General features: G+C 47.4%; 1 long non-coding RNA gene across 1 annotated transcript; it reads right to left on the bottom strand.

Moving 5' to 3' along the window:
* Positions 1–431: 431 nt before the first annotated feature.
* Positions 432–1,946, bottom strand: LOC135921748 (uncharacterized). The gene is made up of 2 exons (XR_010570604.2): positions 1,663–1,946; positions 432–707 (listed from the first exon to the last, which is right to left on the bottom strand). It is a non-coding gene; the product is annotated as an uncharacterized lncRNA (long non-coding RNA).
* Positions 1,947–14,119: the final 12,173 nt, after the last annotated feature.

The raw sequence follows: 14,119 nt of genomic DNA, 5'->3' as shown, positions 1-14,119 counted from the left end.
TTACGGGGAACCAGCGCTGGATAGGCGGCGCGTCGAAAAGAGTGCGTTGCCCGCCGCCCTGGCGACGAGACGCGGCATATTCCAGCCTCCCGACCACACGACACACACGTGCGCGGCCGTACTATAGTTCGTATATTTCCGTTTTCGCGCCGCTTCAAGTGGACAGTTTTCGTAAAGAAGCTAGCGTCATCAAGTGAAGAAATGGCGAAGGAGGCTTTTTAAGCTTTATATATTTTTCACAGTGTGTTGCGGGGAGCACGTGCGTTTCTTTAACGGTTGCGCCTAGCTGCCTCGGAAATCTAGCAGTTACGGCTCCGGTCGTGCTGCGGTATGTTTTCGCAAGTATTAGTTGGCCTGAAGACATTCCATATTTCTCTGGCTAGACATAAAAAAATTTAATGCTGCTTCGCCACAGCAGTCAATGGAGAAGAGAGAGAGTAAAACATCTTTATTAACAATATTTGAATGGCGAGAGCAGTGTGGGAGGAACCCTCAGTCCAGGGTCCCTAAGATGATTCCGGCGATGTTTCGAGCCCGTTGTATCGCTGCTCGGAGGACCTCGTGAGGTCCGTCGCGGAGGGCATCGTCCCACAGCTCTTTGTTGCGTAGGGCGTAAAGGAGAGTTGGAAAAGGAGGAAAGAGGTTTGTAGTGCACTCCATCGTGACGTGGAAGATTGTGGGCGAGCTGCCACAGCCAGGGCAAGGATCTGCATAACAGTGTGGGTAGAATTTATTGAGAGAGACAAGATTAGGAAAAGCTGCGGTTTGTAACTGGCGTAATGTCACTGCTTCCTCCCGCGAGAAGGACGGCGGTGGTGCGGCGTGGGTGCGACGAATGCGTGTATAAAGACGGAGTATGCCTTTATAACGGAGCAAGCGATCCCCCCACTCTGAACTAGTCGCCTCACCATGCCGAGTTACCCGGAGGGAAATTTCTCGGGCAACCCCATATGCGCGTTCGTTACCCGGCAGCGAGGTATGACCAGGGGTCCACAGTAAGTGGATGCGGGGAGCTGTGGTTGGTGTATTTTGCGGGATCTGTTTGAGAATTTGGTGCGCCGCTCTCGCGATACCATGTCCTGATAGGAACGCCCGGCATGCCTGTTGCGAGTCCGTCAATATATACACTTCCTCAGGAACACGAATGGTGTATCGAATTGCAAGAGCAACACCGAGAATTTCTCCGTAAGCGGCATTTGTTCCGCGCATTGCAGCAGAGTCTCTCAGGGATTCGGTGCCATCCAAAACTACCGAGGTATAGCCCTCTTGAGTGCGTGATGTGTCCGTGTATAAAGTGTGTGTTTCCGGGATGTTTGCAAACATGCGGCCAATGTATCGTACACGGGCTTTGCGCCGCCCTTTGTCATGCTCGGGGTGCATATAACGTGGCAATGGCGAAGAAAGCTTTATCGCATCAGCTGACTCGCGCAAGCAAAAGTTTGAGTGCTCCGCTGCTGGATCCGTAACAACGCTGGCTACATTTAGCATTAATTACATAAATTTACCGGATGCATCTCAGCTCCGAGTCCTCATCCGCATGCGCATTTTTAAAAACACATAGGCAGCTTAGTCGCGCGTGCGCCGGCAGTACGCGCACACAACTCGTATTACAAGGCAGCTTCCCTCCCACATAATTCTTGGCAACGAATGGATAATATTTACCTTTCGTATCTTTCGCTTGGTGCGGTGGCGTTGGAAGGGGCTTGGCGGCGGTATTACGAAGGAAAAATGGTTGGTACATATGTTTGATGTGTGGTGCGCGACATGGTGCGGGGAGCGTGACGGTCAGGAGCAGACGACGCTGAGTGCACGCGCGCCGAGGTGGAGGAAGGAAAACAATGACGCCGAAGAGCGTCCGGCACGAGAACGCGCGGCGCATGAAACAACAAAAAGAAGAAAAGCAACCAATCAGAAAAGACCACGGGGCGTCAGGCAGCCAATCCGAGAATGCCCAATCGGCCAGACCAGAAGAAAAGGGCTGGTGCGCAAGGAAGAGAGAGAGCACACGCAAGAGGACACGCGGGGAGACGCCGGGGAGACGCCAGGAGAGTCCCAGGAAGCGACGGCAGGAGGAGTTCAACCACCGGAGCGGGCTTTGAAGACGGGCCGTCGGGTTGCGGACCCGAGCCCACCAGGACTTCACCCGACCGGGGCCTCCTGCCAACCTGTTCCTGTGCGTCGCCCGTATACCCGAGCGTGCCGTCAGCTCCTCAACGCCGGTGAGCTTCTGCGCCAGTGCGCAGGACGAGAACAGCCGGGCTACGGGCCCGAGTTCTGCGCCAGCTGCCCGGCCAGAATGCCGACGCCGTCTGCTCCTGCCACCCAGCCGCCAGCGTTACCTCGCCTAGCCAGAGCTGGCGCGCTCCCGGTCGTCCGGTCGGTCAGCTTACACCGCGACCTATGGTGAGACCGGCACCACTCCTTTCGCCAGCTTATCGCCGCGTCGCCGCGTCGAGACTGTGACGCATCCCCGTCCTCGTGGCAAGTCCGGACTCGCACACTCGTTAACCTCATACAAGCCCTAGATGTGTTCCTTGCCGCAATGTCTGCTTGAGTGTGTATTTTAGGCATGCTTTCTGTTTCCTTCTATTTACTTTATGCCTCTTTTTAGTTTGATTAAAAGTCTTTGTGTGTGTGTTCAAACCAACGGCTTTGTCCTCAATTAGGTTCTCGGAGGCTCCGCCTAAGAGAACCAACCGAACCATTGAGTACACGAACCTTTGGCCCCCTATTAGGGTCATCACAATATGCCGGATGGTGCATGCTATTGCTCATTTTGTTTCCGACGAAATGCCGACTGCAGATTCTGCTGTTTGGCACTGTCTGCCACGGCTTACCGTCTTAACTATCGAATAAACCAAGCAAACACACGAAATTCGATTTAGAAACCAGCCCGACACCGCTTGACCGGGCGACAAGACGGGAACTTACTCCGCTCGCCTGACTGCTTGGATCCAACGCCGCCTGTATTCTTGTTCGTAGGGTTTAGATGGAGAGACGCAGTAGGATACAGCCTCCCTCACCCCGACGTAGTTGTGGCACTTGTATATGCAACAGTATCGTCCGCGTCCTTTTGTTTTCCTCCGACTTTCAGGGCACGCAACGCCACTACCATTAGCAATTTTCGTCCGCGGGGGAGGCTGCATTGTGCACGTTCTGACCGCCAGAGCGGCGCTGCAGGCGTCGTGAAAACTCCAGCGCTGGTTCCCCATAGAATTGTTTCGTCGCTCTTATTCGCGAAGCAATTATTAATGTCACGCGTTCTACGCCTGTTCTCGACAATTATGTGGCACTGACATTGCGCAGTCGGCTTCGACAGTGGCATGACCCAAATGTGAATGCAAAATGAATGGGCGCTATATCACGCATTACTACGTCTTCTCGGCGGTCGCCGAGGAAACTCGGGTATTTTCTGGTTCTGGAAATAGAGACGTAATGTTATTGTATCGTTCTCACAAAGAGTGATGAGTCTAACTGATCATCATTGTTCAGTTCGACAATGTGCTGCGGTCACACAGTGTTACATATCTGCGTACGAAAGTTTGTTTTAACAACTCATAGCGCAGAAATGTCCTGAGCTCTTCCGCAGGCCGTCAAGTACTTAAATGACATTTCAACGTCTTCATGTGTTTTTATGAAATATGCCATACTGCGCGACGTCACTGAAAGATACCCGGCCGCAGTGGCAAGAATTCACGATAGAAAGGCAGGAAGGAAGATTTGGGTGCCAGTTACAGGAAGCTAGGTGGTATAATTTATTACAGGGTCCTCGACTAAGCGTCCCTCTTATACCACTGCACTTGTGCAGGTTCAGAAAGTTACGATCCATATTCATGCTTTCCTTTTTTAAAATATCCTGTCTCATCCAGCCAGAATTCTCGAAAAAAATTTTTTTGATGACTTCGTCCGGTACGTTTCTAGCGATGACTCATGATAACTTACACTTCAAATGTTTATAAAAAGCTCGCTTAAGACGAATACAGACAGCGTCAATGTTTCTGCAGTACGCAAAGAGACAATGCCTGTTGAAATAACGGAAGATAGAACCATTTTCCTATGCAATAATGTGAAAATAAGTCAGAAAGTGCTAGAACCATAACTGATCGGTAAGTACGAACTGGTCAATACACCTTGAGCAAAGAAAGAAAATACCAAAGCACGGTCCGCTAGCATTAAAAAGCTTTAAGAATGTCTTCTGTCTAATGGAGTTGTGCACATATTTGTAATAGCAGTCGAAAAAATGGTCCGCTGCTGAGCTTCAGAATTTCAATGGCTTATGACGGGAGTGTATATGCGCAATACTACAATCTAACTTAGACTGCGAAGACTACAGATCATTCTGCCGAAGGGCGTGAGAAAAAGTATAAAAAAAACATAAGAGATACAGAAAAATTATATTGGAGAGCCGCAATGGAGGGCAAGCCAAGTTTGGCACTGAATCAAACAGCAGAGACGGAAAGCTGTAACCATATGTAAGTCTAGATCGGCATAAGTCGCTCAGAAGTGACGCGTGAGTTTTAGGCTGGATGAGCTCATCTGACTAGAATTTTCGTACAGACTGAGTCCCAATAATTAAGGGCCCGGCTGAGTATAATTTCGATGAGTCTAAGTCAGAGTGAACTCTAGCAAAAATTTTGACTTGCTAGTGAGGCTGAGCTACTTGAGATGTTTCTTTTTTTCTGTTCTATGGACCATATAAGGAGACATGACAAGCACAAATTAAGAATTGCTGTTAAAAAAAAAGAAACAACAACAAGATCACGGGTCTCGCTATTTTGTCGGTGTTCACAATGAACAAAACTTCAAGAGGAGCGGCAGCAGCACACAGCAAAAAGAGAACAAGAAAGCAGACATGGCTGTGTTTTTGTGACTTTTTCATTGTTTATTTCTGCAACTTGTGTGTGTAGCTGGCGTGCCTAAATATATCTATTCATTATGAATTGTCTGAAAAAACAACACGTATATGAGTTGGTTATTCGAATGCGATATGCGAACAACGCATTTAATTTCATAATGATTGATCATACGTTGCAAACCAATTTCCATGCTGCTACACCGTAGCCTTTCATCTACATTTGATATAGACCACGCCATCGCACACCACCACACAAAAGCCGCCCCGCAAACCTCCTAAAAAACTTCGCTTTAATATCCTTACATTGAAAGTGTTGAGACATATAGACAACTCGAAGCTTTGATCTTTAGGGTGGTAGGAGAAGGTTTAATATAAACAATTGGGGTGATGGTCGTGTGTCACAATGTGCAACCAACCCAACTTTAGCATAATTTACATTATTGGACTCGATTTCCTTGCGTAAATGTGGGCCTGTTGTAAATTTTTACCGCTTTGAACGCACTGAAAAAATAGAGGAAATGAAAAAGCCTAATACATCGATTTTTTTCCCCGGCCCTTACATCCAACTCTATTTTCGGCTCACCGTTCAATGGCTTGACTTTCAAGAGCCGCTTACAGCGCGTTGGCCGCCGATTCTCGCCGAACTTTGATTTCATTAGGGACATCACGGTGACGGCGAACATTTGCCTGAAGGGTCCTTCTAACTGCTATCGCGATGAAAAATGCGTATGAGTAAGCCGCGGGCGGCAAAGCTAGCAATTATTATTAGCAATACTCGTATTAGCAATACTCACTGTCTCAGGCGAAAAGATAAATTATTAAAAAGCCGCTCGCGCCAACAAAATATTGCGAGCTTTTAGCCCCCCAACAGTAAAAAACTTTACAATTCCAAATTATTATTATTATTATTATTATTATTATTATTATTATTATTATTATTATTATTATTATTATTATTATTATTATTATTATTATTATTATTATTATTTATTATTTATTATTATTATTTTGAACACACATACACAATTAACAGGAAAGGGAAAGCGAGGAGCACGCTCGCAACTGCCACCGAAACGGGCACTATGCCTGCCTACTCATCAGACGGGATGTGACAGCAACACAGAAATGGAAGATAGGAAGGAGGGGAGGGAAGTGGAAAATGAGAGCAACAGGACAAATTAAAAAAAATAAAGTAGAACGCATGGTACAGATCCCACTCAGTGTGTACGGTCATTGAAGGTCATGCTACCACAGAATTTTGAATAGAATCGTTTCGACGCTAAAAACGGGAACCTAAATTAACTCTAGAACAGTAAGAAGAGCGCGATGAGCCTGATCCCATTTAGACGCACAACCACTGGGGTACAAACATTCGTCAAGTGTCGCACACCGCAGGCCATGGAGATGATAGTCTGTTACTACCGGCATGCGCTGCGCACTGAAAGCGGGAATACCATATATAAGGAGCTGAAGTGCCTCAGAGCAGCCACAAGACGTACATAATGGACTGGGCACAAGTCCTTGTCTGTATAAACGTTCGTACACGTTCACGCAACCAACTCTCGCCTTGAGTAAACACGCTCTAGCGTGACGAGGCAAGCCTCGACCATGAAACAGGGGTAGTAACGTTCCATTTGCGACGCATTGGTGTGGATTCTGCTTGAGTAGGTGGCGACGAATCAGCAGACGAGCGTCATCAAGCTTGCACGAAATTTCTGGGCAGTCACAGTTGTTTTGAGCGCAAATCGAAGCCGGTGGACCCGCAGCTTCATTACCTGCGATTCCTACGTTCGAAAATATCCACTGAGCAACCAGAGATACCACACGTGATGAAATTTTGTTTGGAGCGTCAGTAATACTTCACACAACTGGGCAATCAATCTCACTGCGCTGTGACGTGCTAAGGGTATCCTGGGAGTCGGTAAAGATGGCAATCTTTGATGTGGTTAACTGTTCTTGCACGTACTTCAGTGCAACATTAATCGCTGCTAGCTCCGCAATTGTTTGCGAGGTTGGAAGAGGTATTTGAAAGTTAGTTAGTTTGGGTTGCAGAAACAACGTTTGGTTAGTAGAATTGCAGAAAAAAAGCTGCAGAGGCGCCTTAACCGTCGCTGTGTACAGATGCATCTGTGAATACTTGAAGATAATCTGGAAGCTTTTCGAACACATGAGACTGAGCCAATTGGAATATTGCCTAAGCAGTCATATCAGACTTTTTGTGCGTGTTGGGGATTGTGAGGTAAATGGCGAATACACGTTTTGTGACATCATTTGGAGGCGGAGGCGTAACTGAAGGAGCATGCTCAGAAATGTCAGTGATTTTCATAAATATTGCCACCTTTTTTCAAATGCGAGATAACGGGCGGTGAATGAGACGATCAAGGAGCGAATGACCATTCGATGCGCGATGCAGACGCTCAATATAAAATGGAGCTATATGGTCTGCTTGAAGCCTCAAGGGTAACTCGTGCGCTTCAGTGAATAATACAACAAATTGCGCCTCACGAGGTAACACGAGGTATATGCGCCTCATCTGGTTCCAGTTGGGCCATCAAACTAGGTGGTGTGTTTAGGACTGGTATCACGTACATCATGCCTGAGAGTACAGATGACTGGTACACGTGGAGAGCCGTTGTTTAGTTGCAGCCAGCACCTCTAGCAGTGAAGACATCCACATACTCAAGGTGGCAGTGAGATTTGCGTCATACGGATTTAACGGCAGGACGCCAAGAGATGCGATCACCCAAAATTAACCACAAATAACGGTGTTGTGGCACCCAGTTTATAGGCATTTCATCAGGGTAAAGTGGGCTCATTGTTCGACGAGCGCATTGTTTAGGGAGATATGCTATTGCAGCCGATTAGCAGAAGATATGAGCAGGCCAACTTCACCCAAGTACTCCGAGGTAGCGTTTAGAACTCTTTGCAGGCTTGCATGAAGCCGCAGACCAAGGTGCGAAGGGCCGCTTATCTACAGAGCAATTACATCTGCGTAGACAGCTATGCTCACAGGGAAGTCACTGTCCCGAGGAAAAGCACTTGGCAGCGCGGTGAGTGGGGTGTTAAACAAAAGCGGCGATAACACACCGTCTTGTGGGACACCGCACTTCACATTTCGGTATTCACTAGTTACTCCTCCGACACACACTTTCATCCAGCGGTCCGATAAAAAATTATGCACAAAGTGGAGCAGACGACCCGAAATTCACGCGTTTGCAAGAGTGAAAATAATCGCCTTATGCGGAACTGAATTGAAAGCTTGCTGTATGTCTGGGAAGAGCATGTAGGTGGAATGCTGGCGGAGTGATAAAGGTTTCGTACTCACCACAGTATGCACGTTTGTTGGAGTAGATTGTAAGGTGAATAACATGGTTTCGGCTTAAGTACATGCGGTAAGGTCTGTAGCTGCCGGCCCGCAACAGCTGCTTGTGTCGTGAAGGTTTTGTTAGCAGGGGGTAAAGACGGCGGCATAGTCCATAGTGTTGGTGGAGGGTGTGATACGTACGGTGTATGGATTCGACTTCGCGGTCCTGGTCTACTTGGTGCAGCTCCGGAATAACATAGGCTCGGGCGACCACGTGGGGTTGCTGCTTGTTGCGGTGGCAAATCGTGCCCTTGGGTTGATACGATGCCGATGCTGGGAGGCATTATGGTAGCACGGCAACGGATGCGATTGGCTGTTGTGGGTAGTCGGCCTAATATGAAGCTACGATGAGAAGTCTGGGAATCAGACCACTACGACGTGTTCTAGGTGACGTGTTCTCTGTTTGGTTTGCGAGGGATGGAAAAGGTAAATGGCCAAAACTTCTGCGGCAGTGATGGGAGTTACTTTAAACGGGGCCTACGCTAGCTCTTGCAAGGTGTGGTCGACCACTCGGACCATGTGGTCTTGCCAACCTAGGTGCGCAGCCGTGTCTACGTAGATGATGCTGTATGAATTGGTCGTGATAATGCTGTTGTAGCGCACTTCGATGAGTGCGGCGATGTTCGGCGTGGAAATCTGGGTGCTTATATTGTGGCATGCAGAGAGAGACAGAGGAAAGGGGAAAGGCAGGAAGGTTAACCAGAGGGAAAGATCCGCTTTGCTACCCTATGCTGGGGAGAGAGGGGAGGGGAGGTGAAGTGATAACAAAGTAGAGATTCGACCATTATGCACTGTCAGATTTTTGGACGTAGTGCTTTGTTGTTGGAGACGAAATCTGCAGCAGGGTACCCTAGGTGGTGGACGACGCTGCGGGATCTGCGGGGGTGATTACTAGGCGTTCTCGTTAGCTGATTATGTATGCCTTGGTGGTCCATGTGGCAGCATTGCAGACGCGTAGAGATATTAGGCAAAGAGTGCAAGGGTGAACGCCTAGAGCATGTTTGTAAGCCTTCCTAAGTAATTCCTAAGGTAAGAAGATGAGTAGGCTTCTTCGCTGACGACCAGAGTTTGTACATGAAGTCTTGTAACTTCGTCCTCCTCCAGGCCCTGACGTCGAGTCATCCTTGTTAGTTTGGGATAGTGCATTCTATAGCAAGAAATCAAGCTTTCCAGTCTAAGGAGATATTCGCCCTGTAAAGCTAATCCAATCGCAGACCTACGCCTTTCGAACTCCTAACATCTGAGCTAACAATGAGGCTAGCATGTCACAGAGAGAGTCAAATAATCGTCGTTTTAAATGAATCGGGGTCAGAGAACGTGGAAATGTAGTTCTGCGGAAGCGTGCAAGGATAAGGATAAGTTCTAAGCGTTCCCTTTGTGGTTACGTTGTGTGGTCGATGGGAGAACGATTATCCATTTTCATAAACTTTCCTTCATATTGGAAGCATGTGCACTGCGCTACAGTGCACATTAGGGATTCCGTGCCCTATTGTCGAACATTTGTGATACGAGTATCTGACTTTGTTTACCTCGTGCCTGAAGAAATCGCAAGTGACAATTTGCATCTGTTTCGGTAGATTAGAAATCCCACAGGCAAACAGGATATTGCAGAGGGCAGATCGTTTGAGGAAGAAATGGTCTAAAGAGTCCCCAAATGCACAGCTGTTCCAGCGGCTACCAAACACCACAGCTGCATTGCCTGTAGCAAGCCTATCCACTCGCCTCATATGCCATATGTAGTCGACGATGTGACGGATATAGAACGATGCGAGGTTTAGCCTACATTTCCCGCTGCGTTTGATTGTGCTGAAGAATTAGCGAACGTCGGTTTTCAGCTCGTCTTGGCGCTCCCCATAAAATACATTCTGAATATTTCGTGGACCCTCCATGTGCATCACCAAAGTTGCGATCTGATCCGGTTATATTTAGGACACATGACACAATAAGTCAATCTGCATCAACTGCATTCGGTTACGCCTGATGCATTTGACGCGTGCGTCACCCTGTCTTCACCAGCATTTCACCAGCATTTCAGACCTCATTTTTGGGGACGGCACTCAGGTGCACCAACCTCTCTATAACTTTGCGAAGAGGACTTCAGCCTTTCCTCGTCGCCATGTGGTTGTCAGCTTCGCTCACTGCTGCTCTATTGTTTGCCATCGCGGAATTTCGTTGTGCAGACTAACCACGGAAAACTAACCCAGCACATGCAGGTAACGTAGGTTCGTACTGTCGACCAGAAATTATGTTTTCAAATGGAACGCTAAATTTCATTTCGTAGTTATGAAAACATTGCACATACCACACAAGCGCAAGTATACTTGTGTGCGCGGCTCGTCAGTTTTAGCACTGCGTGGATAGTATGGCTGTGTACGGCATTACAGTTTAAGGCCACAAATGCTGGAACACGCGTGAATAGGCTAGGACTCCGCTGCACTACGATCTCGCTCTCATGTTTCACTGTTCTCGTTCGTTCTTTCACGCGGCAGGACGCCGACGCTGGAGCTGGCCGCAGGAACCGGCGCCTGAGAGCAGCGCTCTAAAATGTGTAACCAAAGGTAATAAATGCTTTTGCAATCCCGCACGTAAGCAATCTTAAGTGGCTCTTCCGATGGTTAGTACGCATAACTGTTGTAGATATGTTTCAATCAGTTTATAATTCGTAATAAGATAGCCCTTTGTAGGTTCCTCGGTATTTATTACATGACGATATGAAAACCACCAGTGGTTTATACGTATAAAGCACTGTGAAATATTCTAAAACAAATTTCAACAAAATTAAGTCAACAGTGTATTTGAAAAAACCGGGACGCTTATGTCCCGTTGACCCATGAGAGAGATTACAAAAGTGGGGAAACATTGTTCCACTGTCTCATGACGTCGCTATCTTGCGAATCACCTTGCCGGGTTTTTGGCATGAAGCGCCCCGAAACAAGAGGCTCCGAGTGGCACTTGACGAGTTGCGCTGAGGAACTTTGCGCGCACGTCATTCCCAGCAGTACGACACCACCTGCTCCTGCGCCTCTTGGGAACCTTCATAGCATTGTGGTCTTGTTCCAGCGAATCTGACCTCATCGCATACGCCAATGATATTTGTGCCATTTTTTTCCTTCCTTTTGCTGCCGATAGGGTCGAGTGCTGCTGTCCCTAAATGTCTGTCCATTTCCATGCAATATTTCCATGCACCCTTCAACGCAAATAGGCTTAGCGAGAGACGACGCAATCTTGCGGACGACTGTGCTTCGATGCCTTTGTAGCCCAATTTACTGCACACATTTATAAAATACACACAAAGGCTGGGAGCTAAAATTGCCTGATTAAAAAAACCACAAACGGAGTGATGCGACCGCAATATGTAGGGCAGGTTTTTTTAACCAAACATGGCGAAAATTCTAAAGCTTTCCTACAGAACAGAACAAATTTTAACTGAATTATTGCACTATCGCACCTGTCGAAGGCGTGTTAAAATGTTTTTTTTAGCTTAGATTGTCGTAGGATATATTTTCAGCTGCGTCTCATTGCGCTGGTTGCGATGGGCGCTGGCGGTGAACAAAGTTTTCTGCAGAAAATGGAACGAATCTACACCGCTGTCCCACAAAGCGATAGAATAGAGTGCATCATACTTATGCAGACCCAGACCTCAAAGTGAGTTGATGAAGGGTTCCCTATGATAGACAGTGTTATTTACATACGCGTAACCCTATTGGGTGTACGCATTAAAAATAAGGCAAAACGTTATACAATACACCAAAGAAAACTAACTTGAGAATTTAAAAATTGTACGGGAAGTACAGACGCAGTGAGCTTGAAAAATGTTGAATGGATAAGAATGAAGTTGTCTTTCGGCAAGTTATTTAAGGCAAATGTTTCGCAGTTTGAACATTTGACAGAAGACTGCTTATGGTAGAAACGTGAGTTGCACAATCGGGAGCCAACAGATATCGCAGGGGGCCACGAGATACCCCTTCGGATAATCTACTTTGTTCTCAAGGTGCCTACGTATGTTACTTACCATTATTTTTTTATTAAATATCTAAAAGAAGAAATAGAGATGTCGCACAATACACTTGTAGGTGTAGCATTAAGTTCTTATCCAACTTACGCTTGAAAAAATTATGTTCTATCTGCGGCTAATACAAAAGAAAATAAAGGTCACCAGCAGCTTCCGACAGCCATGGTCGAAATATGAATTCATATTTGCCTTAGGTCGTAAAAAAAATTCGCTGTTCCGCCCGAAAAGCGAAGCACCGAATGCGGTAGCAAATTAGTAGACAGTTGTAAGAATTGAGGGTAGTAGTTTCGTCGGGCGTCTAAACTTGTAAATGCTCGCTTACTAACTAAATAATTATGATAGAATGTGTCAGCTGGACTCAACGAGGACGTAGAAAGAAACATACAAAGACGGCGCTCTCTCTGTGTGCCTGCTTCTTTCTACATCCTTGTTCACTCACGATTACGCATTCTATCAAGAATTCAAACCAACTAACCCGCCAACGTGTTTTAACTAAATTAACCAGCACGGTGTGACGCGCGCGCAAGTAAACTTGAACACATGTCGCTCGGTAAACGCGGAAACTCGCTGTCAAATTTGCGGAGCGAGGAATCACGGAAGCAGCAATCGAATTCCCCTCCGTGCATGTCTCGCTTCAATGCGAACGAAACGTCGAAAGCAAAGCGCAGATGAAGCTACCCGCATTACACGCACTCGGCAAACATCGCAGATCGCTTTCAAGACACACGAGCGCCGGCAATGTGGAGAGGAGGTCATCGAAGATGATGATGATGATAGTGATCTAAAGAAATGAAAGTCGCTTCATTTTGCACCCTAGCAGCCACTCGAGAAGAACGGCCCTCCTCCCTCGCTTGAAGCCCCTGCAGCGAGCGCGACAAGAGTGAGCGCTCGTCCAGGTCGTGTTCCTCGCTCGTGCACGTGAGATTGAACCGTGTTCGCTCGTGTGCACGGAGGATCACAGCGACGCCGACAGCAGAAATGTGCCTGGAGCACCCATATAATTGCTATCGCAAGAAAAGGAGTGTTTTGTTTCTCTTATGCTTAAGCGTAGATGGCCCGTCTGTGAAATCGTCGATATTATGTTTAAAGCCGCGACGGAAGCGACAGCCTGAGGAGGAAGGCACTGAGAGAGAGAGAGAAAGGAACAACTTTATTGAGCTGAACTCGACATCTTCTTAGACGCCGTCGATGGAAGTAATTCCATCTTCACGGGACCCATATCCGTCCGCGACTGCCTGGCCCCTGGAGATCAGGACGAGCTGGTCTTCCAGGGCGGGGCTGGTTAGCAAGGTCTCCCATCGCTCGGTAAGGGTGGATGAGAGATGGGGTAGAGTAGTCGGGCAGGCAAGAGGTAGGGGGATAGCGTTGACGAAATCGCATACTCCAATGACGTGTTGGAGCGTGCTTAACTGAGTCTTGCAGAAATTACATTCCTTCTCGTACCTTTCCGGGTACATCTTGTTTTGAAGGTAAGGGTGCGGAAAGGATCCTGCATGTATCTGCCTGTAGATCGCTTGCTTTTCTCTGCTAAACAATTTGTGAGGATCGGGGTAAAGGCACCTCTCCGTCTTGTAACGGTTCGTAAAGTGCCTATAACTAATTATGGACTGTGGTTCACCTTCCTCTAAACGGTGTTCCATCTCTCGGGCAAACTAGTGGGCACGTTCGTTGCCCTCCAGCCCAGAGTGAGCCGGTGTCCATATCAACTCAACCTTCTTTTCAAGTACGTCGCGTTTACTCTTGAGAATATGTAGTGCCGCAAGAGACACCCACCCCTTTGTGTAGCTGTTATACGCCTTTTGTGAGTCAGTGACAAGTCTATCGCGGCCTCTTCTGCCACCTCCGGAAAAGATGTCTTGATGGAGGCGCTGGCTACGAGCACATCCCG

This window comes from Dermacentor albipictus, unplaced genomic scaffold (genome assembly GCF_038994185.2).
Source record: "Dermacentor albipictus isolate Rhodes 1998 colony unplaced genomic scaffold, USDA_Dalb.pri_finalv2 scaffold_16, whole genome shotgun sequence".
In the NCBI taxonomy this organism is placed as follows: Eukaryota; Metazoa; Arthropoda; class Arachnida; order Ixodida; family Ixodidae; genus Dermacentor; species Dermacentor albipictus.
Note: the sequence above shows the minus strand (reverse complement) of the source record. Positions and strands in the feature narration are given on the sequence as shown.